Source organism: Schistocerca nitens, chromosome 7 (assembly GCF_023898315.1).
Source record: "Schistocerca nitens isolate TAMUIC-IGC-003100 chromosome 7, iqSchNite1.1, whole genome shotgun sequence".
NCBI classification, from domain to species: domain Eukaryota; kingdom Metazoa; phylum Arthropoda; class Insecta; order Orthoptera; family Acrididae; genus Schistocerca; species Schistocerca nitens.
In genome coordinates, this window is record NC_064620.1 from 545748739 (window position 1) to 545773805 (window position 25067).

The following is a 25067-nucleotide window of genomic DNA, read 5'->3' on the forward strand; positions in this document are numbered from 1 at the left end:
GCCGGGGTGGCGGAGCGGTTCTAGGCGGTACAGTCTGGAACCGCGTCATCGCTATGGTCACAGGATCGAATCCTGCCTCGGGCATGGATGTGTGTGATGTCCTTAGGTTAGTTAGGTTTAAGTAGTTCTAAGTTCTAGGGGACTGATGACCTCAGAAGTTAAGACCCATAGTGCTCAGAGCCATTTGTACCTGGGATTGGCAACTTGTCTTAGGAATTCTCCCACCGCTTCTGTTGCTTCCTCTAGTCGCGAATTGTCTATTAGCATTTCAATTTGTGTTGTGACGTCTGATTATGCTTCCACTTTTTCGATGTCTGTTGTTCTCGAAAGTGATTCTTCCTCTTTTTCCTGCTCTTTTCGCCATTCACCTTATACTTATCTCCAGAGGGATATGTGTCCGAAGTGGTGTGTGGTCAACAGTCCAGAGAGGTGTTGTATTGCCCCTGGTTGGTCCCTTTATGAAAGCAATGTCTATTGTGCTTTTACCATTGTGGGAAATGTGTATAGGTATGTTGGGTTTGTTTAATAGGATAAAGTCTTCTTCCTGCAACTTTTCCACTATTATTTTTACTATGTAGTTTTGTGTATCGATTCTGCAGTTCCAGCCTCTGGCAATAATTAGTAGTTTATTATGTTTACTATAAGTGATCAGTTGGCCTATTCCATCTATTATAAAAATGGCTGTTTTGTTCGGCTGGAAGTATGCTGATATTACTGTAATGAGTTTCGTTTCTGCCTGGATAGTCATAGTTATTAGTGTTAATTCCGGTTTTATAAGGGCAGTTATTCCTCCACTGGGTCTCTCTCTGTCGCCTTGTTTCGTATGGAGAGGAGTGCAGTAAAATTCTGGGTGTTGCCAGTTTTCGGTTAAAAATGTTACTATTAGGATTGCTATGTCATACCCCTGTAGCAGTCTCATGGAGCCATGTTCATTGATCTTTTTAAACCTTATATATTCCATAGGAGGATCCTTAAGGTTGCTACTGCTGCTACTTCTTTGCATTTTTTTTTTTTTTTGGGTAGTGTTCATGTGCCTTATGGAAGAGACATTACTCCGATTTCTCGGGGGAAAAAAACCGGGGAAAACGAAAGCGTTGCCAGTGATCCCTGCTGGCCAGAATTCAGCTTTATCCGCCAGTTCTAAGTTGTGAAAGGAGATGCCTATTTTAAAGGATTTCGTATTATTGTTGTTTGCCGGTTCTTCACATTTCACGTTTCCTTTGATTCCTTTCTTATTGAGGAATTGTATTATTGAATCCGGTGTTGTCTCAGATTTGAGCCGTACTACGTAGAGCCAGATCGTCTTGTCTGCAGCTTGTAGATTTGCATCTTGTGGTCCAACACCAGTCAGTGTCTCATGTTGCTTAGCTGGTCTCCTCTCTCTTCTACGGGTAACTTTAGTCCAGTGTTCTTCGTTTACATTCGTATCCGTTTCTTGAGCTGTCCCTTGTTGTAGGTGTTTCACCTTCTTTCGTGTCAAACGCGTTATCTGTTTCCTTCTTCGTGGTGTTGTGTCTTTGCTATGGTTTTGGTGTCTTTTGTCTTGTACTCACAGTTTCTTCCTTTATCAAAATCTTTACACTGTTGTGAAATCCTCCATCATGGGGCTTATCATTTGCGTACTGTAACTTTTTCTGTAATTTAACGTTTGCTTCTAATATCGTCATGGTCAAGAGGCTGGAAATCGTAGTTGGAAGTAGTCCCGCTAGGTGTTGGTGTGTGGTGGTTGCCGCTCTCGGTTTCTTCTGTTGGGTCAACAGATGGCACTACTTGTCCCACAGTGGTGCGATCCTCTCTCTCTCTCTCTGTCTGGGGGTTACTAACCACACTTTCTAAAGATCGCTTTGTACGAGGGCTGTCCAGAAAGTAAGTTACGATTGATCGCGAAATGAAAATCACGGTGAAAATCAGAAATGTTTCATTTGTAACAGTTAGCTACACCTTTCAGCCACTTCTCTACGTAGTCGCCGTTCTGACTCAGACATTAGTCGTAGCGTTGTACCAACTTTCCAATGCCATCATAGAAGGCAGCCGCCAGTGCTTTCCGCCAATTCTCTACGCTGGCCTAAAGCTCGTTGTCTGTGCCAAAATGTTGTCTTCATAGCCAGCGGTTCGTTTGAGCAGAGATGAAACTCAGTGGGAGACAATTACGGGCTGTATTGTGGGTAACCAAACATTTTTAATTGAAACGATGCAGGAACATCTTAATTGCCCCTGCAGAATGAGGCTGAGAATTGTCTTGAAGAACAAACCGCACGACAGTTATGTAATGTTGGTTGCATAGCTTCAGGGGAAAATTCTCACCAGGCCCTCGTACTTGGCGGGAGACACTATTTTCTATAACATCTTTACGCGCTCACTAAGAGCTCAGGAATGAAAAGGGCGACATAATTCTAACTAGAGTCATACTAGAGATACTGCCCAACACATCTTTGCAAAACTTTATCGGATTTTCATAGTCGTTTCCATTTTGCGACCGATCGTAACTTACTTTCTGGACAGCCCTCGTATTTATTTTTAACGTTTTCCACACTCACGTCCAATTTTATTGCACTGAAACATTCACTAAAGGTGCTCACTGCCTTTAAGATATCACCTTTCATCTCTTTCTTGACGTTCCCTCCAGTTTCCACCATACTTACAAAACTTTGTAGAGCACATTCCACACGTTTCTCCATTATGTCCGCCATTTTTTATTTATTGCAATCACTTCAACCCGTTTCCGCGCACTCCATTTCACGTAAGAATGAGTTGTACGTGCTACATTTAGCTCTATTTTAAACCGTCCTATCTCGACAAAGGATAAAAATTTTTAGATAAAAAAATTCATTTTGGGTTTATCCATTTGTATATCTTAGTGCAGAGTTTGAACTGATTCGTACAAATTTAAAGGTGAAAAGCGGCGCTCTTCATAAACCTCCCAGAGGAACGTGTTTCGTGCACGTATTTGCACTGAATGGTGTACATACGAATTGTGTTAGTAGTTGAGCATTAACATCTTTTCAAAAGGGATTAATCGATTCGCACAATGTCTTTGGGCGCCATCTGCGTTTCGTCGTTCCAACCTTGCTTAATATACTGTAACACAGTTACAGTAACACAAATGTCCGAATGTCTATACCAATGGTCGCTGCTCCAGGCTAAACCAAAAGCTTTTCACTCCATGTTCCTAGCTCAAACGGGAACGAACCGAACACGAAGGCACTCCGAAGCCACAATTATGCGCACGGCCTTCTCAAACATTGGCTGTAACGTTGAGAACTTCTCTTATTTTTGACCAACACCATCTCCCGTCGAAATAGTTGACGCCCCTTTTTAAACACGGTGTGTATCAATTAACATACCTTTTAACCACGTTTCCATTGTCACTGCTCTCTCCCCGTGTTTTAAATCGGATCACCTAAGTTCTAACTCTACAATCACTATTGACTCTGCGTGCTCACTACAGCAAGTTTTGTCGTTGAGACATGACGCTTCACCAGCCACCAGAAAACACCCATAACAACAAACAGTGTTAGAAGTTAAGGCTCATCGGAAAGCGCATGATAAGCCAAAAAGTACAAGTGTCAAAAGCCACTTTACTCTTACAAGACTTTAAGATCGCTGACATATAACACACATTTAATAGCAGAAAGCAAAACAGTGAATGATATTATGCACTCCGTCATCAGGCCACAAGAGGCCCATCGGGACCATCCGACCGCCGTGTCATCCTCAGCTGAGGATGCGGATAGGAGGGGCATGTGGTCAGCACACCGCTCTCCCGGTCGTTACGATGGTTTTCTTTGACCGGAGCCGCTACTATTCGGTCGAGTAGCTCCTCAATTGGCATCACGAGACTGAGTGCACACCGAAAAATGGCAACAGTACATGGCGGCCCGGATGGTCACCCATCCAAGTGCCAGCCATGCCCGACAATGCTTAACGTCGGTGATCTGACGGGAACCGGTGTATCCACTGCGGAAAGGCCGTTGCCCGAATGATATTATAAGTACACAGATTTCTTGTTTTCGATGGCTTGCAAGAGAAGCCCATCACTTGCTACTACTAATCGCCTTAGTCAGTGTTCTGTTTGAGTTCTAGAAGTGTTATGAATTGTTTGCTGACCACTGCAGTACATTGCTTAATTACTGAGAAAGAAAATGAAGACAAATCAAAAACGAACTGGTATTAGTACAAATGGTTAAGTAGGTGTGTGGACTTGGCATCCGAGCTACGATTTGTTGTGAGCAGTTATTTTTGTCATTTGTTTTGTCTGAGTTGAATTGTATTTATGGACTGGGGCGTGACTCAGTTCTTTCTCTGCTTTTCGCTTGTGTTAACGTTTTATATGTGTGCTCAGCAATATCATGCATTATGTATTGTCAATTTTGAATGAATTTTTCACTCTACAGCGGAGTGTGTGTTGACATGAAACTTCCCGTAGAATAAAACCGAGACTCGACTCAGGACCTTTACCTTTCGCGACTGAGCTTCCCTACTTACGCGAATACCTCTTCTCCTGCCTTCTAGACTTCACAGAAGTTCTGTGAAACTTGCAGGACTGGAAATTTGGAAATTCGTGGTAAGTTCCTATGGCACCAAACTGCTGAGGTTATCGGTCCCTAGGCTTACACACTACTTAATCTAACTTACACTAACTTACGCTGAGGGCAATACACACACCCATGCCAGAGGTAGGACTCAAACTTCTGACGGGGGGAGCGGCGCGAACCGTGGCAAGGCGTCTAAGACCGTTCCGCTACCCCGCGCAGCGGTTGCAGGACTGGCACTCCTGGAAGAAAGGACGGTGCGGAGACTTGGCTTAACCACTACCTTGGGGATTTCTACAGTCTTATTCAGCAATTAGCTTGGGTGTCATTCCCTGCAAGTACTTACCCGACGTTCCGAAATTTCCACAATGCTGACCCATGACAACCACGCAAATACTATTCGGGAAAAGTCCGAGACACGCAACGGAGTGCTCGGAACGACAGCCGCTTTTACAACAAGCAACGTTTCCTTCATCAATTTTACCAACGTAGTGACTTCCACTGTGGGTCTCCAAGTGTCTGTAACGGATGTGCACGGACAATGAACGTTGTGAAAACGGACGACTTTCTTCAAGCGTCAACAATAAGAAACATTTGCATAGACAATGTTTGGCGAAGTTTGATCTCAGTGACTTGAATGAACACGTTCATGATTCAGAACACGTTCTACAATCAGAGGACAGTGTTCACGTGGAAAGTTCTGTGTTTCTTGGAAATTTACACCTGTACCACACACTCCGCAACTTTTAACAGTCCATCCGTTTCGGGAGTACCCCAGCCGAAACCGTTAGTACGAGTACAAATATGAGTAGCTTAGCCGGCTGGGTTACGCGAGCAGGTTTCCATCCGGGGTTCCCTCCGCGCTGATACGGGCGATGGAGTTTCATTCGCCAAAGCCGTCCAATCGATAGAACAAGTGCCAAACAGAAATGATTTTCAAGAAATAAACGAGAGACAGTTTTTTCATCCTAAACTGCCTCCTTGCCGGCCAAGCAGAGTGGACGATGATTGGAAGTTTTCCGCGCTGCACAACAATATCGGTGAAAACACGCATACTATTAGTGATGCGATTCAGTCACCGGCTGCCACCGGCAAATCTAATTGCGCCAAAGCGACCTTACTACAACGATTAGCTCAGTCGCCAGAATAGCAGATTCAGCAAGTGATGTCGATGTCTACATCTACATCTGTATGGTTACTCTGCAATTCACACTTAAGTGCCTGGCGGAGGGTTCATCGAACCATTTTCATACTACTTCTCTACCATTCCAGTCTCGAATGGCGCGTGGGTAAAAGGAACACCTAAATCATTTCTCCCTACGTAGGTGGGTGTCAACAAAATATTTACGCATTCGGAAGAGAAAGTTCGTGATTGAAATTTCGTAAATAGATCTTGCTGCAAAGAAAACCGCCTTTGTTTCAGTGACTGCCACCCCAACTCGCGTATCATATCAGTGACACTCTCACCCCTATTGCGCGATAACACGAAACGAGCTCCCCTTCTTTGCACTTTTTCGATGTCCTCCGTCAATCCTACCTGGTAAGGATCCCACACTACGCAGCAATATTCCAGCAGGGGAGGGACAAGTGTAATGTAGGCTGTCTCTTTAGTGGGTTTGTCACATCTTCTAAGTGTCCTGCCAGCAAAGCGCAGTCCTTGTTTCGCCCTCCGCACAATATTATCTATGTGGTCTTTCCAATTTAAGTTGCTCGTAATTGTAATTCCTAGGTATTTAGTCGAATTTACAGCCCTTAGATGTGTGCGATTTATCGTATACCCAAAATGTATTGGATTTCTTTTAGTAGTCATGTGGATGACCTCGCACTTTTCTTTGTTTAGTGCTAATTGCCACTTTTCGCACCCTACAGAAATTCTCTCTAGGTCATTTTGCAATTGGAATTAATCGTCTGATGATTTTACTAGACGGTAAATTACAGCGTCATCTGCAATCAATCTAAGGGGGTTGCTCAGATTGTCATCTAGATCATTTACCGGGTATCAAAAAGTCAGTATAAATTTAAAAACTGAATAAATCACGGAATTATGTAGATAGAGAGGTAAAAATTGATACACATGCTTGGAATGACATGGGGTTTTATTAGAACAAAAAAAAAGTTCAGAAATGTCTGACAGATGGATCTTCATCTGTTCAGAATAGCAATAATTAGCATAACAAAGTAAGACAAAGCAAAGATGATGTTCTTTATAGGAAATGCTCAATATGTTCACCATCATACCTCAATAATAGCTGTAGTCGAGGAATAATGTTGTGAACAGCACTGTAAAGCATATCCGAAGTTATGGTGAGGCATTGGCGTCGGACATCGTCTTTCAGCATCCCTAGAGATGTCGGTTGATCACGATACACTTGCGACTTCGGTAAACCCAAAGCCAATAGTCGCACCGACTGAGGTCTGGGGACCTGGGAGGCCAAGCATGACGAAAGTAGCGGCTGAGCACACGATCATCACCAAACGACGCGCACAAGAGATCTTTCACGTGTCTAGCAACATGGGGTGGAGGGCCATCCTGCATAAACATCGTACGTTCCAGCAGGTGTTTATCAGCCAGGCTGGGGATGAAGCGATTCTGTAACATATCGGCGTACCTCTCGCCCGTCATGGTAGCAATTACTCACGTTTTGCTGTCGAGCGCCATCTGTCGGACATTTTGTGAACTTTTTTTCTGTTCTAATAAAACCCCATGTCATGCCAAGCATGTGTGTCATTTTTTACGTCTCTATCTACATTATTCCGTGGTTTATTAAGTTTTCAAATTTATACTGACTTTTTGATCACCCGGTATATAAATCAGGAACAGCAGAGGGCCTACGTCACTATCTTGCGGAACGCCAGATATCGCTTTTGTTCTACTCGATGATTTACCGTCTATCACTACGAATTGTGACCTCTCTGAGAGGAAATCACTAATCCAGTCACACAACTGAGACGATGATCCATATGCACGCAATTTGATCAATAGTCGCTTGTGAGGAACGGTATCAAAAGCCTTCTGGAAATCTAGGAATGTGGAATCGATCTGAGATCCCTTGTCGACAGCACTCATTACTACGCAGAAAATTTATGCAGCAGAACGCCTTTCCACTTTTGGAGACACTTACATGAACTGAGATCCCAAGAAACATGCCATCCGACACACTCTGCACACTTTTGTTAACTATGTGATTATTGTACCGTACATGAAAATGACATGCAGCAATCCAAATTACAATTTTTTGTGAATTCCATAACAATGACAATACTGTTACTGAAGGAGCAACGGGGAACGAAGGACAACGTGACAAATAGTTGCTGAAGGGTACTCAGCACTAACGAAAATACACGACAGTGGCGTCGCAAGTAAAGGCCAGCCTGCAGCGACTAATTGTAGTAGTAGTAGTAGTAGTAGAAGAAGAGATGGGCTCCTGAGCTGATTAAGAGAGCCGGACCCTTCTAAGGAGTGAGCGATTTTTTATGTGTGTGAGTGTGTGTGTGTATGTATGGATCTTCATATTGTATTAATGTGTACAGCTGTTCTCAACCATGAAAAGAATAGAAAGTGAAGAAATGTAAGTTCTTCAGAACACTGTGTTAATGAAGAAAAAACTTTATGCCTTATATTGGGTGTAAACGATAACTGTTTACAATGAATCACAGTGGTGTAGAGGAAGTCGAGAAGAAACAATTTGATATAGGCCAGTTGTCATCTGTCAAGTCGTTGAAGGACCTCAAACAGGCTACAAAAATTACTTAAACTGCAAAGCATGTGTGTCACGTGGGACTTTCAATTTTCTATTGCTCTGTTCATGAAAACTATTAGTCCTAGAGAACAAATAAATAGGATCTTTTTTGTAGAAAATTTAATGTGATTTAATTTTGTACTGGGTTAACTGAGTTAACAACGAAATCCTTTTGTTTGTCTGGCCTTCTTAATGCGAAACCACGGTGCTTGTAAGAGTTAAGTTTGGACTGAACTGCAAATACAGTTAGTTTCTGCATGATAATTACAAAAATTCTTTTCTGTCATTACTCTCACAGAAGAGTTTACATTAATGTGAACAAAACAGCCAAATAAGCCTATGGTGTAATAGCCCAGTCAACAAAGACCAAAACTGATAAAATATGGAAAGTAATTCGTATAGTTGCATATTTTTGTTGTAACGTCTAGTAAGAAACAAAAACAACATATTATGTAGTAATTAGAAAATTAGATGTATCATATTGTGTCATTGTGTAAAATTATGTATTTTTTTATTATTTATTTTTGAGAACGTCTGCGTCGGCGAGTAATAAAACCGCCACAGAAGATAAATGTTGAACAGAGATTACAAAAGGAACTAGTATATAATGCGTGATGTAAATTAAATTCTTTGTCTTCTTAATCTGGAAGTTGTGAGAGTAAGATCTCCTGTTGTTGTCGTGGAGAACGCGAATGTAGCATTCTTTTGTCGAGACTGGGAAATGTACGCCATTACGTGTGAATTCACACAGGTCTGTAATCAATGAGATATTTAAATGTTTTAATAGAGTTGTTTAAATGAAAACTTGTATTATTAATTGTTAAAGCTTGCTTGCCTATTATCCCATCCTGTTGAGACATTTTTCAGTTATATAAATATTATCTGTGGTGCTGAGCTGCGTGGAGAACGAAGAGCCGCTGCCGCGGCGTATTTAAACGACTTACAGTATAGTGGAGCATACCGCAAGGAAGCGGTAAAATAATAGTAAAATAATATTATTTCTTTTAGCTCCCAGGCTGGCAGTGAAGATCAGCAGATTTTATGATGTGTTGCAGGTTGACGCGGGCTGCTGATAGGATATAATTTACAGTGCAAATAATTTAATGTACCTTCAAAATCTGATAGTAATCTTGTTGTGCTCCGTTCTGATCTGGCAAATTTTATAGTGATAACGTAATTTTTTTTATGAGAGTCTCATGTTCTTGGGCTAGTCGTGGTATGAAATAGTATTTCACCAAGAAATAAAATCCACTGCGAACTTGTGTTTTTGAACGATCATACGAACTGTAACATCAGTGTTCATTAAAAGTAATTTCAACTTTTAATAACTATGAAGTAGGGAAGTTATATTGATCCTTAGCATGAGTTGCAGTTAAGAAAAATCGTTCTTTAAATTGTAGGCCAGATACAGAACAATAAGACTTCCATAGATACATTTTATTTTGCAAAAAGGTAACGATGATAAAGAAATTCAAAGCACAGCATTGTTAAAAGTATTTCACGTAACTCTTTCCATATATGCGTTGTTACGCCAATAATCAAAAAATAAATAAATAAACCAAAGAGCAACAATTTAAAACAATTCGAGAGAGTAGTGACGTGAAACTGGCGCCCAAAAACGCGGGGCCCGAATTTGCAGTGGCCACAATTATAAAATTTTATGTATTTTTCTTTCAGGGTTGATTGTTATGTATGTATATATATATATATATATATATATATATATATGTATTTAGTGATAAATGTATGTATGTATATCATGATCAATGCTATGCATTAATGAATGTGCAAACACTCTTTCATGACAAAACGTACTACTGCAAGCGAGTCTGAGAAGACGATCCTGATAGTACTGAGAAGCTCTAACGACTACGTAATCCGGGGGCAGCCGAACCCCGAGATAAGATAAACTAAAGGTAAGACTACAGTGTAGTTGTCCTGTTTGTAGAAGTTGAGCTCCAGTGAAGTGATCTCATTTCGCTAGTGGTGTGCATATTGTGCGTAGTTTGATGTTAGTGTTTGGGACAGGACAAAGTTGATGGTAGATAGTAATTTTTAGTGTGCAGTGTAGTGTAGATAAATTAACGTATTTTGTGTGCAAGTGACAAAACTGTCAGGTTTGTGTTTTAGTAAGCAATTTAGGAATATGGTTAAGTTGCGTAGTCAACGTCCGAGCAATATGGATACTGAGGAACAGCAATTAGGTAGCGTAGGAAATGTGGAACCGGGTACCTCAAGTAGTACTAGTACTCTCTTTGAGGATATAACATGCGAAAATGTGGGGGCAGGGGCACAGGAAGTGGTGCCACCGCCCACTAGTGATCAAGGAGATGTAGATAAAGAAGTTGTACCACCACCAGGAAAGCAGGAACCAGAGAGTGGTAATCTGCCTGGTGGGTATTCGCTTCAGGCTATCTTAGAGCGTGTGTTAGATTACCAGGAAAAATTTGCGCACCAGCAAGCCGAGCGAGATCGCCAGCAAGCTGAGCGAGATCGCCAGCAAGCTGAGCGTGACCAGCAACTTGTGCAGTCGTTAGAAAATATGAAAAAAGAGATTGCAGATATGAAACAGAATTATGAGTCGATACCTAAGGCCGTGCAGGAGCTGACTGAACAGGTCAACAACCTGCAAGTAGCTAACACTAACAGGGTAGACGAAATAGGTGTATTAGCCAACCGGGTAGAAAAGCTAGAAATAGATTCCACACAGCTTGTAGAGCAGAAGTGGAACGAACAAGCAACTAAAATTGAAACAGAATTCAACTCATGGCTAGAAGTGAAGGAGAGTGAGATTGACAAAAATATTAATTCTAAAGTACAAGCAGCCATAGCAAATAGAGATTCCGAATCGTTCAGTACCGCAGTAAATAGTCAGGTACAGAACGACGTGCAAACCATCAAACAAATACTCAGTGAGGATATTCCGCAGTGGCAAGTGAATATGAACAAACGGATATCCGACCTGGAGAAGGGTTTAGCACAAAGCAGAAAACATCTGGAACAGGAACCTATGTCGCCAACAGCCCATGGTTTTGGCAACGCACAAACTTATACGCGATACAACAATGGGGAATCTGTAGTCGATAATGCGAAGAGCTGTAGCTCCGGTTCGGAGCGCACAGCATATGTCCCAGGAGCAAACCCATGTAGTTCAAAAATATTAGTTGAAGAAAGTTTAATCAAAAATAGGCAATTTCAAACGTTTACTACTGAACGGAAATCAGTAGACCCAGTAGTATTCATAAAAAGCTTTAAAAATATCTTGCCCAGTGTATGGAACGAAACACAGAAAATTCAATACGTAATGTCGTACATTCAAGGTGACGCAGCGTTGTGGGCTACAGAAGTAGCAGACAGCTGCAGGACATACGAACAGTTCGAAAGGGCATTTCTGTCGAAATATTGGTCGCCTTGTATACAAGAGCGGCTAAGAAAAGAAGTATATAATCCCGAACCGTACTCACCCCGTCTTGGGAATTTGAGGCGGTATTTTGAAAAATATATAAACAAAACGCGCTACTGGGACGAGCCTATATCACCAAGAGACATAATAAGACTACTAAAATCACATTTACCTATTCATATCAAAGAGAAATTAATACACGTACCAGAAAGCGACATGGAAAACTTCCTGTCTGTTCTAGATTCAATAGACTTGATACAGGAAGACGCAAAATCAGCGTGCGATCACTCGCGGAATAATGGGTCAGGATGTAAACATGACAGAAATAGTAGTGCACAAAACCACAACCATGGAAATGGTGGGGGTGGTAACAAGCGACAAGAACATTCGCAAAATGGTAGTAATGGTAGAAGCCAGAACGGGTATGGACAACCAACTTATAACAAAAAGCGTCGATTTGACGACCGGTACGAATCCGGAATGTCAGGGACCAACCGCTGGAAAAATGCGCGAGGTCAGTGGCAGAGCAATTATAGTGATAGTAATCGAAATTGGCAACAGAATCAGCGAAGAAGCCCAGAGCGACAGGGTAATGACCGGTATGACAACAATAGGCCACCACCGCAAAACGCGCCTATTGCGCAGCCGTGGCGGCCTACAAATCAGAATGTACATATAGTGGAGGTCGCGGACAATAGCCGTCCAAGTACCTCACAAGTAAGCAATCCAACAAACTAGAATCGGCCTCGATATGCTCTCCATCGATGGCCGAGGGATGGAGTGAGAGCAACACGAGTGATAATAATATACCTGGGATACGTATGCTGCGATACAACGACGGTGTCAGTATGGATAAAGATCTACTGAACGAACCGCACGAATGTAAGAACGATAATAACGAAAATGTGCAAGCTATTATCGAAGCGAAAATCAATGATGTTGCAGTGAATATAATCATCGACACAGGTGCCTCAGTAAGTGTAATGAGTATGGAGTTATTTAAAGCACTGGGAAAAGGACATAGCATTCCGACTTTCCCGGTTAATAATTGTAAGGTGTCTGGAGCCATTAGTGCACAGAGCCAATCAGTTAAGTACCAGGTGCAGGTGGAGATTTGTAAGGAGGGCGAAGCCATAGTGAGCTCGTTCCTCGTTGTTAAAGGATTAAAGGTGGCCTGCATTCTGGGAGTAGATTTTCTCCGTGAGAGGGACGCATTGATCGACCTCTCCTTGGGGAAATTAAGCATAATTAATAGGGGTAGGAGGATTGAGTTATCTATGATGAAATCGAAGGAGGTACTTGTGCCGTGTTGTAATCGAATCAATATCAAAGGTAGGAACCCTTGGGTACTACACCTCGATGATTTTTCACATGCAGCAGACCTCTATTACCCGAATTTAGAGGAGCGAAATTTTGAAACAAATGTTGAGGCATTTCAAACCAAAGTGCACGAATCTGAAGGTTTAAGTGATACACAAAAGCAACAGTTGACGCAGCTGCTATCGGAATATACTATGGTATTTACCGACCGACCAGGAATAGTCAAAGGGTACCACTATCACATAGAGGTGATGCCCCATAAAACATACTGTCGCGCAACTTACTCCATCCCTTAGTCGAGGAGAGAAGTAGTGGCCAAAGAAAAAAAGAGGTACGATCGAGGTGTAACTAACGAACAGAAATATAATGTAGGAGACCTAGTACTTATTCGTAACCACCCGAAATCTTCAGCCACCTTAAAACAAAATAGTAAGTGGCAATTGCTATATTCAGGGCCCTTTGAAGTAATAAGCGTGCCACACGAATGTAGCTATTTGTTAGCACATCCCCATACGGGGAAGATCAAAGGATTATATCCACGTAAAGATGCGAAGTTATTTATTCAGTGACATATCACATATAAAGAGTAATAGTTGTAAGAAGATTTTAATTGTGTTTTAGAATATAAGTATGTTAGTATTAAGAAAGAAATTTGTGTGTAATTAAACTTGGAGGAAGTGGAATCAGAAAGTGAGCAATAGCTTACACAGGAAAGATTTTGTTTACAGACAATTAGTCATTAAAATATTATATGCTCATTAAGCAACGAACAATCTTCTTGTTGATAAAGTGAGGATTAATTTCTTGAATCATTTTATAAAGGATTAATTTCTTGAACCATTTTCTATGTGTAGTGTGTAAGTGCAATTAATGATGCAATCTTATATAGTAAGGTAATTGCTGTAATTGTATTAGAATAAGGAACCCTGAGAGAGAGAGTCTTTACTAGCCAAACATTGACTTTGTAATATGCAACAATTATGTGATGTGATGTTTGCTGCCAGTAGTGATTTGAGAACGACACTGGAGCAGAAGCTAATTAAAAACAAGCCCGTTCCGTGGAAACTCCGCTCTGTATGTAGCAATGCTTCAATTGAAGCCTGTGTACTTGGTACACGCCCTTGAATATTCATTACGCGATACGCGAATTAAGTCAACCAATGCGGAACCTACACTGTAGTCATATAGGAAAATTCATTAAAAATAATGCTAGTGCTAAATGAAGTATTTATTGAGCAATATGCCCAAGTCAGGCTGTCATGCACATTGTAAAATCTGTTTGCTAGATGGGTGATAACCAGGCAAGCTACACTGAAAGGAGGAAAGGAAAACTATGTACAAGAAAAAAAAAAATCACACACCTTTAAAAAATTTACAAAAGGGCTATATACGCCTAGTAACAATATGAAAACTGTGTTGTGATAAGGTAAAAACAAATAGACGCCATGTAGATGAGAGTAATTATGCGAAGAACAGTTAAAAGGTATTAAAAAATAAACTGTGTGCATAAACAATTAAGGAAAGGACGGAATATTGTGTGTAGTAGGGACAGAAAATGACTGTTGTATCTGCACCAATATATACGTCGATAAGTCTAGTGTTGAGTGATAGACTGTCCTAGTGCAGTGCTCAACGAACAATAGACAGTGTATAAAAACAGTAGTTATTGATCCGTTCGAAGTCGATTCAAACAAACATCGCTCGACGGAGACATTTAGTATGTGTGTAACGAAACATTTTCGCGTGTTGAAAGATGCTCTGGCAGTGTATCAACCGTGGGAGTGAGTGAAAATGTGTAGTACAATGTGCGTGTGACGAACCCTGAATACCAGTGTCACAATGCCACAAGAAACCTGTTATCACGCCAAAACATACCAGTGCATACCAGTGAAGCGACGGCTACTGAACAATAAACGCTTTTAACAAGTTGCATCTTCTTCCACAGCTAGTAATCTGTGTCCTTAAAGACAGTACACCGTTGTGGAATGTTTGTTTCATGCGCTACGACGGGGAGCCACGCGGAGAAGCAGAGACGAGTGCCGTGCCGCCAGCCAGCCGGTCGCGGTAAACCACTGCCACTCGCCGACATCGGCGAATGGTTCGCCGCGGTTCGCGACTGCTTGGGCGCCACGTCAGCACGACGTCGCTGTTACTGAGAACCGGTCGTCGAACCCAGCGGCCGTCGGTACGCGGCGTTCCAGACGACGCTACTCAACAATTGCTTCGCGCCGCCAGCTCCGTACAACATTGTTGTCATTCAAATGAACTATCAACTATGTATCTAATGCACTAACATGAATAGGGTTTAGTGGACACGAAATGATGTGACAAACATTTTTTTTTTGAGTTATCCAACACAAATTCAAAGTATTCATGGGTTTAGTGATGTATCGATCTAATATGTTTTCGTCATGTTAATGAAGGATACTCGCACGAATGCTAGACATTTTAAACCAACTGTCGCGAGTAAGTGCAAGGACAATTCATTATACTATTGTAAAAATGTGTAGTAAGTGACTTTCATTACAATCCAGAACACAAATATTATATTGATAACAAAGAGACTAAAAGTTTAACATACTATCACAAATAGCCTTTGTTATATGTGAACATTGAATAGAGTCTGAACTTTTTGTGAGATGACCATGGCTCCGGCGCAGTTTTCCCAGGTTTTCTGATCGCACGTAGCCCGAATGGGGGAGCCAAATAAATGTAATGACCCTGGGACTAGGTTGACGGTCACCTCGCAAAGTGTAAGAACAGTATAAAAAGTGTAATTAAACCTACAGTGTGAAAGAACTAAGAAGTGTAAAGTGAATGTTCCAACCAAGGTAACAGACAATAACCAAACAGACGTTAGTGGCAGCATATTGCCGAACATTTTCAACGTTAGTCAATTGCTGCCAGGGGGCATTGTAACGTCTAGTAAGAAACAAAAACAACATATTATGTAGTAATTAGAAAATTAGATGTATCATATTGTGTCATTGTGTAAAATTATGTATTTTTTTTATTATTTATTTTTGAGAACGTCTGCGTCGGCGAGTAATAAAACCGCCACAGAAGATAAATGTTGAACAGAGATTACAAAAGGAACTAGTATATAATGCGTGATGTAAATTAAATTCTTTGTCTTCTTAATCTGGAAGTTGTGAGAGTAAGATCTCCTGTTGTTGTCGTGGAGAACGCGAATGTAGCATTCTTTTGTCGAGACTGGGAAATGTACGCCATTACGTGTGAATTCACACAGGTCTGTAATCAATGAGATATTTAAATGTTTTAATAGAGTTGTTTAAATGAAAACTTGTATTATTAATTGTTAAAGCTTGCTTGCCTATTATCCCATCCTGTTGAGACATTTTTCAGTTATATAAATATTATCTGTGGTGCTGAGCTGCGTGGAGAACGAAGAGCCGCTGCCGCGGCGTATTTAAACGACTTACAATATAGTGGAGCATACCGCAAGGAAGCGGTAAAATAATAGTAAAATAATATTATTTCTTTTAGCTCCCAGGCTGGCAGTGAAGATCAGCAGATTTTATGATGTGTTGCAGGTTGACGCGGGCTGCTGATAGGATATAATTTACAGTGCAAATAATTTAATGTACCTTCAAAATCTGATAGTAATCTTGTTGTGCTCCGTTCTGATCTGGCAAATTTTATAGTGATAACGTAATTTTTTTTATGAGAGTCTCATGTTCTTGGGCTAGTCGTGGTATGAAATAGTATTTCACCAAGAAATAAAATCCACTGCGAACTTGTGTTTTTGAACGATCATACGAACTGTAACATCAGTGTTCATTAAAAGTAATTTCAACTTTTAATAACTATGAAGTAGGGAAGTTATATTGATCCTTAGCATGAGTTGCAGTTAAGAAAAATCGTTCTTTAAATTGTAGGCCAGATACAGAACAATAAGACTTCCATAGATACATTTTATTTTGCAAAAAGGTAACGATGATAAAGAAATTCAAAGCACAGCATTGTTAAAAGTATTTCACGTAACTCTTTCCATATATGCGTTGTTACGCCAATAATCAAAAAATAAATAAATAAACCAAAGAGCAACAATTTAAAACAATTCGAGAGAGTAGTGACGTGAAACTGGCGCCCAAAAACGCGGGGCCCGAATTTGCAGTGGCCACAATTATAAAATTTTATGTATTTTTCTTTCAGGGTTGATTGTTATGTATGTATATATATATATATATATATATATATATATATATATATATATATGTATTTAGTGATAAATGTATGTATGTATATCATGATCAATGCTATGCATTAATGAATGTGCAAACACTCTTTCATGACAAAACGTACTACTGCAAGCGAGTCTGAGAAGACGATCCTGATAGTACTGAGAAGCTCTAACGACTACGTAATCCGGGGGCAGCCGAACCCCGAGATAAGATAAACTAAAGGTAAGACTACAGTGTAGTTGTCCTGTTTGTAGAAGTTGAGCTCCAGTGAAGTGATCTCATTTCGCTAGTGGTGTGCATATTGTGCGTAGTTTGATGTTAGTGTTTGGGACAGGACAAAGTTGATGGTAGATAGTAATTTTTAGTGTGCAGTGTAGTGTAGATAAATTAACGTATTTTGTGTGCAAGTGACAAAACTGTCAGGTTTGTGTTTTAGTAAGCAATTTAGGAATATGGTTAAGTTGCGTAGTCAACGTCCGAGCAATATGGATACTGAGGAACAGCAATTAGGTAGCGTAGGAAATGTGGAACCGGGTACCTCAAGTAGTACTAGTACTCTCTTTGAGGATATAACATGCGAAAATGTGGGGGCAGGGGCACAGGAAGTGGTGCCACCGCCCACTAGTGATCAAGGAGATGTAGATAAAGAAGTTGTACCACCACCAGGAAAGCAGGAACCAGAGAGTGGTAATCTGCCTGGTGGGTATTCGCTTCAGGCTATCTTAGAGCGTGTGTTAGATTACCAGGAAAAATTTGCGCACCAGCAAGCCGAGCGAGATCGCCAGCAAGCTGAGCGAGATCGCCAGCAAGCTGAGCGTGACCAGCAACTTGTGCAGTCGTTAGAAAATATGAAAAAAGAGATTGCAGATATGAAACAGAATTATGAGTCGATACCTAAGGCCGTGCAGGAGCTGACTGAACAGGTCAACAACCTGCAAGTAGCTAACACTAACAGGGTAGACGAAATAGGTGTATTAGCCAACCGGGTAGAAAAGCTAGAAATAGATTCCACACAGCTTGTAGAGCAGAAGTGGAACGAACAAGCAACTAAAATTGAAACAGAATTCAACTCATGGCTAGAAGTGAAGGAGAGTGAGATTGACAAAAATATTAATTCTAAAGTACAAGCAGCCATAGCAAATAGAGATTCCGAATCGTTCAGTACCGCAGTAAATAGTCAGGTACAGAACGACGTGCAAACCATCAAACAAATACTCAGTGAGGATATTCCGCAGTGGCAAGTGAATATGAACAAACGGATATCCGACCTGGAGAAGGGTTTAGCACAAAGCAGAAAACATCTGGAACAGGAACCTATGTCGCCAACAGCCCATGGTTTTGGCAACGCACAAACTTATACGCGATACAACAATGGGGAATCTGTAGTCGATAATGCGAAGAGCTGTAGCTCCGGTTCGGAGCGCACAGCATATGTCCCAGGAGCAAACCCATGTAGTTCAAAAATATTAGTTGAAGAAAGTTTAATCAAAAATAGGCAATTTCAAACGTTTACTACTGAACGGAAATCAGTAGACCCAGTAGTATTCATAAAAAGCTTTAAAAATATCTTGCCCAGTGTATGGAACGAAACACAGAAAATTCAATACGTAATGTCGTACATTCAAGGTGACGCAGCGTTGTGGGCTACAGAAGTAGCAGACAGCTGCAGGACATACGAACAGTTCGAAAGGGCATTTCTGTCGAAATATTGGTCGCCTTGTATACAAGAGCGGCTAAGAAAAGAAGTATATAATCCCGAACCGTACTCACCCCGTCTTGGGAATTTGAGGCGGTATTTTGAAAAATATATAAACAAAACGCGCTACTGGGACGAGCCTATATCACCAAGAGACATAATAAGACTACTAAAATCACATTTACCTATTCATATCAAAGAGAAATTAATACACGTACCAGAAAGCGACATGGAAAACTTCCTGTCTGTTCTAGATTCAATAGACTTGATACAGGAAGACGCAAAATCAGCGTGCGATCACTCGCGGAATAATGGGTCAGGATGTAAACATGACAGAAATAGTAGTGCACAAAACCACAACCATGGAAATGGTGGGGGTGGTAACAAGCGACAAGAACATTCGCAAAATGGTAGTAATGGTAGAAGCCAGAACGGGTATGGACAACCAACTTATAACAAAAAGCGTCGATTTGACGACCGGTACGAATCCGGAATGTCAGGGACCAACCGCTGGAAAAATGCGCGAGGTCAGTGGCAGAGCAATTATAGTGATAGTAATCGAAATTGGCAACAGAATCAGCGAAGAAGCCCAGAGCGACAGGGTAATGACCGGTATGACAACAATAGGCCACCACCGCAAAACGCGCCTATTGCGCAGCCGTGGCGGCCTACAAATCAGAATGTACATATAGTGGAGGTCGCGGACAATAGCCGTCCAAGTACCTCACAAGTAAGCAATCCAACAAACTAGAATCGGCCTCGATATGCTCTCCATCGATGGCCGAGGGATGGAGTGAGAGCAACACGAGTGATAATAATATACCTGGGATACGTATGCTGCGATACAACGACGGTGTCAGTATGGATAAAGATCTACTGAACGAACCGCACGAATGTAAGAACGATAATAACGAAAATGTGCAAGCTATTATCGAAGCGAAAATCAATGATGTTGCAGTGAATATAATCATCGACACAGGTGCCTCAGTAAGTGTAATGATTATGGAGTTATTTAAAGCACTGGGAAAAGGACATAGCATTCCGACTTTCCCGGTTAATAATTGTAAGGTGTCTGGAGCCATTAGTGCACAGAGCCAATCAGTTAAGTACCAGGTGCAGGTGGAGATTTGTAAGGAGGGCGAAGCCATAGTGAGTTCGTTCCTCGTTGTTAAAGGATTAAAGGTGGCCTGCATTCTGGGAGTAGATTTTCTCCGTGAGAGGGACGCATTGATCGACCTCTCCTTGGGGAAATTAAGCATAATTAATAGGGGTAGGAGGATTGAGTTATCTATGATGAAATCGAAGGAGGTACTTGTGCCGTGTTGTAATCGAATCAATATCAAAGGTAGGAACCCTTGGGTACTACACCTCGATGATTTTTCACATGCAGCAGACCTCTATTACCCGAATTTAGAGGAGCGAAATTTTGAAACAAATGTTGAGGCATTTCAAACCAAAGTGCACGAATCTGAAGGTTTAAGTGATACACAAAAGCAACAGTTGACGCAGCTGCTATCGGAATATACTATGGTATTTACCGACCGACCAGGAATAGTCAAAGGGTACCACTATCACATAGAGGTGATGCCCCATAAAACATACTGTCGCGCAACTTACTCCATCCCTTGGTCGAGGAGAGAAGTAGTGGCCAAAGAAAAAAAGAGGTACGATCGAGGTGTAACTAACGAACAGAAATATAATGTAGGAGACCTAGTACTTATTCGTAACCACCCGAAATCTTCAGCCACCTTAAAACAAAATAGTAAGTGGCAATTGCTATATTCAGGGCCCTTTGAAGTAATAAGCGTGCCACACGAATGTAGCTATTTGTTAGCACATCCCCATACGGGGAAGATCAAAGGATTATATCCACGTAAAGATGTGAAGTTATTTATTCAGTGACATATCACATATAAAGAGTAATAGTTGTAAGAAGATTTTAATTGTGTTTTAGAATATAAGTATGTTAGTATTAAGAAAGAAATTTGTGTGTAATTAAACTTGGAGGAAGTGGAATCAGAAAGTGAGCAATAGCTTACACAGGAAAGATTTTGTTTACAGACAATTAGTCATTAAAATATTATATGCTCATTAAGCAACGAACAATCTTCTTGTTGATAAAGTGAGGATTAATTTCTTGAATCATTTTATAAAGGATTAATTTCTTGAACCATTTTCTATGTGTAGTGTGTAAGTGCAATTAATGATGCAATCTTATATAGTAAGGTAATTGCTGTAATTGTATTAGAATAAGGAACCCTGAGAGAGAGAGTCTTTACTAGCCAAACATTGACTTTGTAATATGCAACAATTATGTGATGTGATGTTTGCTGCCAGTAGTGATTTGAGAACGACACTGGAGCAGAAGCTAATTAAAAACAAACCCGTTCCGTGGAAACTCCGCTCTGTATGTAGCAATGCTTCAATTGAAGCCTGTGTACTTGGTACACGCCCTTGAATATTCATTACGCGATACGCGAATTAAGTCAACCAATGCGGAACCTACACTGTAGTCATATAGGAAAATTCATTAAAAATAATGCTAGTGCTAAATGAAGTATTTATTGAGCAATATGCCCAAGTCAAGCTGTCATGCACATGGTAAAATCTGTTTGCTAGATGGGTGATAACCAGGCAAGCTACACTGAAAGGAGGAAAGGAAAACTATGTACAAGAAAAAAAAAAAATCACACACCTTTAAAAAATTTACAAAAGGGCTATATACGCCTAGTAACAATATGAAAACTGTGTTGTGATAAGGTAAAAACAAATAGACGCCATGTAGATGAGAGTAATTATGCGAAGAACAGTTAAAAGGTATTAAAAAATAAACTGTGTGCATAAACAATTAAGGAAAGGACGGAATATTGTGTGTAGTAGGGACAGAAAATGACTGTTGTATCTGCACCAATATATACGTCGATAAGTCTAGTGTTGAGTGATAGACTGTCCTAGTGCAGTGCTCAACGAACAATAGACAGTGTATAAAAACAGTAGTTATTGATCCGTTCGAAGTCGATTCAAACAAACATCGCTCGACGGAGACATTTAGTATGTGTGTAACGAAACATTTTCGCGTGTTGAAAGACGCTCTGGCAGTGTATCAACCGTGGGAGTGAGTGAAAATGTGTAGTACAATGTGCGTGTGACGAACCCTGAATACCAGTGTCACAATGCCACAAGAAACCTGTTATCACGCCAAAACATACCAGTGCATACCAGTGAAGCGACGGCTACTGAACAATAAACGCTTTTAACAAGTTGCATCTTCTTCCACAGCTAGTAATCTGTGTCCTTAAAGACAGTACACCGTTGTGGAATGTTTGTTTCATGCGCTACGACGGGGAGCCACGCGGAGAAGCAGAGACGAGTGCCGTGCCGCCAGCCAGCCGGTCGCGGTAAACCACTGCCACTCGCCGACATCGGCGAATGGTTCGCCGCGGTTCGCGACTGCTTGGGCGCCACGTCAGCACGACGTCGCTGTTACTGAGAACCGGTCGTCGAACCCAGCGGCCGTCGGTACGCGGCGTTCCAGACGACGCTACTCAACAATTGCTTCGCGCCGCCAGCTCCGTACAACATTGTTGTCATTCAAATGAACTATCAACTATGTATCTAATGCACTAACATGAATAGGGTTTAGTGGACACGAAATGATGTGACAAACATTTTTTTTTTGAGTTATCCGACACAAATTCAAAGTATTCATGGGTTTAGTGATGTATCGATCTAATATGTTTTCGTCATGTTAATGAAGGATACTCGCACGAATGCTAGACATTTTAAACCAACTGTCGCGAGTAAGTGCAAGGACAATTCATTATACTATTGTAAAAATGTGTAATAAGTGACTTTCATTACAATCCAGAACACAAATATTATATTGATAACAAAGAGACTAAAAGTTTAACATACTATCACAAATAGCCTTTGTTATATGTGAACATTGAATAGAGTCTGAACTTTTTGTGAGATGACCATGGCTCCGGCGCAGTTTTCCCAGGTTTTCTGATCGCACGTAGCCCGAATGGGGGAGCCAAATAAATGTAATGACCCTGGGACTAGGTTGACGGTCACCTCGCAAAGTGTAAGAACAGTATAAAAAGTGTAATTAAACCTACAGTGTGAAAGAACTAAGAAGTGTAAAGTGAATGTTCCAACCAAGGTAACAGACAATAACCAAACAGACGTTAGTGGCAGCATATTGCCGAACATTTTCAACGTTAGTCAATTGCTGCCAGGGGGCATTGTAACGTCTAGTAAGAAACAAAAACAACATATTATGTAGTAATTAGAAAATTAGATGTATCATATTGTGTCATTGTGTAAAATTATGTATTTTTTTTATTATTTATTTTTCAGAACGTCTGCGTCGGCGAGTAATAAAACCGCCACAGAAGATAAATGTTGAACAGAGATTACAAAAGGAACTAGTATATAATGCGTGATGTAAATTAAATTCTTTGTCTTCTTAATCTGGAAGTTGTGAGAGTAAGATCTCCTGTTGTTGTCGTGGAGAACGCGAATGTAGCATTCTTTTGTCGAGACTGGGAAATGTACGCCATTACGTGTGAATTCACACAGGTCTGTAATCAATGAGATATTTAAATGTTTTAATAGAGTTGTTTAAATGAAAACTTGTATTATTAATTGTTAAAGCTTGCTTGCCTATTATCCCATCCTGTTGAGACATTTTTCAGTTATATAAATATTATCTGTGGTGCTGAGCTGCATGGAGAACAAAGAGCCGCTGCCGCGGCGTATTTAAACGACTTACAATATAGTGGAGCATACCGCAAGGAAGCGGTAAAATAATAGTAAAATAATATTATTTCTTTTAGCTCCCAGGCTGGCAGTGAAGATCAGCAGATTTTATGATGTGTTGCAGGTTGACGCGGGCTGCTGATAGGATATAATTTACAGTGCAAATAATTTAATGTACCTTCAAAATCTGATAGTAATCTTGTTGTGCTCCGTTCTGATCTGGCAAATTTTATAGTGATAACGTAATTTTTTTTATGAGAGTCTCATGTTCTTGGGCTAGTCGTGGTATGAAATAGTATTTCACCAAGAAATAAAATCCACTGCGAACTTGTGTTTTTGAACGATCATACGAACTGTAACATCAGTGTTCATTAAAAGTAATTTCAACTTTTAATAACTATGAAGTAGGGAAGTTATATTGATCCTTAGCATGAGTTGCAGTTAAGAAAAATCGTTCTTTAAATTGTAGGCCAGATACAGAACAATAAGACTTCCATAGATACATTTTATTTTGCAAAAAGGTAACGATGATAAAGAAATTCAAAGCACAGCATTGTTAAAAGTATTTCACGTAACTCTTTCCATATATGCGTTATTACGCCAATAATCAAAAAATAAATAAATAAACCAAAGAGCAACAATTTAAAACAATTCGAGAGAGTAGTGACGTGAAACTGTACAGTGATAGGTGGGAGTGCCAGGAACAACATAGGCCTACTAGAAATCCTGACTGGTGAGAGTGTGGGGTTTGGTTTAAAGGTCACTTGTGTAAGTTTTTCTAATAACTCGAAGATGCAGCCTATAGTGGAAATGTATTCCAGTACAAAAGTACACTACATTATTTTTCCTTCAAATATGGTCCTATTCACTTTTGCTCTAGGACTAATAGTTTGCACAAAGAGAGTGAGAGAACACTGAAAATCTTGAGTATCTTTTTGGCAATTTGAGGTAGTTCCCCAGCTTGACAGATCACAAGTGTCCTGCATTAAATCGTTTGTCTCTACTTCCTCTACACAACTGTTGTATGCAGTAAACAGTAGTCGTTTACACACTATATTTCAGCTCTTGATTTGATAAGAAAATTTCAAATTTGAGAAGCCTAATAAGAGTTTACATACAACTGAATTACTTGTTACTTCTTACCCTCTGACATAGCATCGCACCCTGACTCATGTGAGTAGCACTAGCAGCAGTTTTCAGCCACTACTAGTAAGGAGCAGATCACAAAGCTCTATGGCTCGAATCCTCTGCCTTGACAGCTGTTCCCAGTCGCCAGCCGATCCCGATCGCCACCCATTCTCATGGAATAGACTACAAAGCAATTCTGGGGTCACCCTGCTATGTGCTCTTTGCTCACTCTCTGATTAAGCTTGTATCTCGCTTCCTTGACTCAGTGCCTCTGTATTC

At 40.7% G+C, this 25067-nt stretch overlaps 1 pseudogene; it reads right to left on the minus strand.

Moving 5' to 3' along the window:
• Positions 1-3858: 3858 nt before the first annotated feature.
• LOC126197457 (5S ribosomal RNA) lies at positions 3859-3976 on the minus strand (annotated as a pseudogene).
• Positions 3977-25067: the final 21091 nt, after the last annotated feature.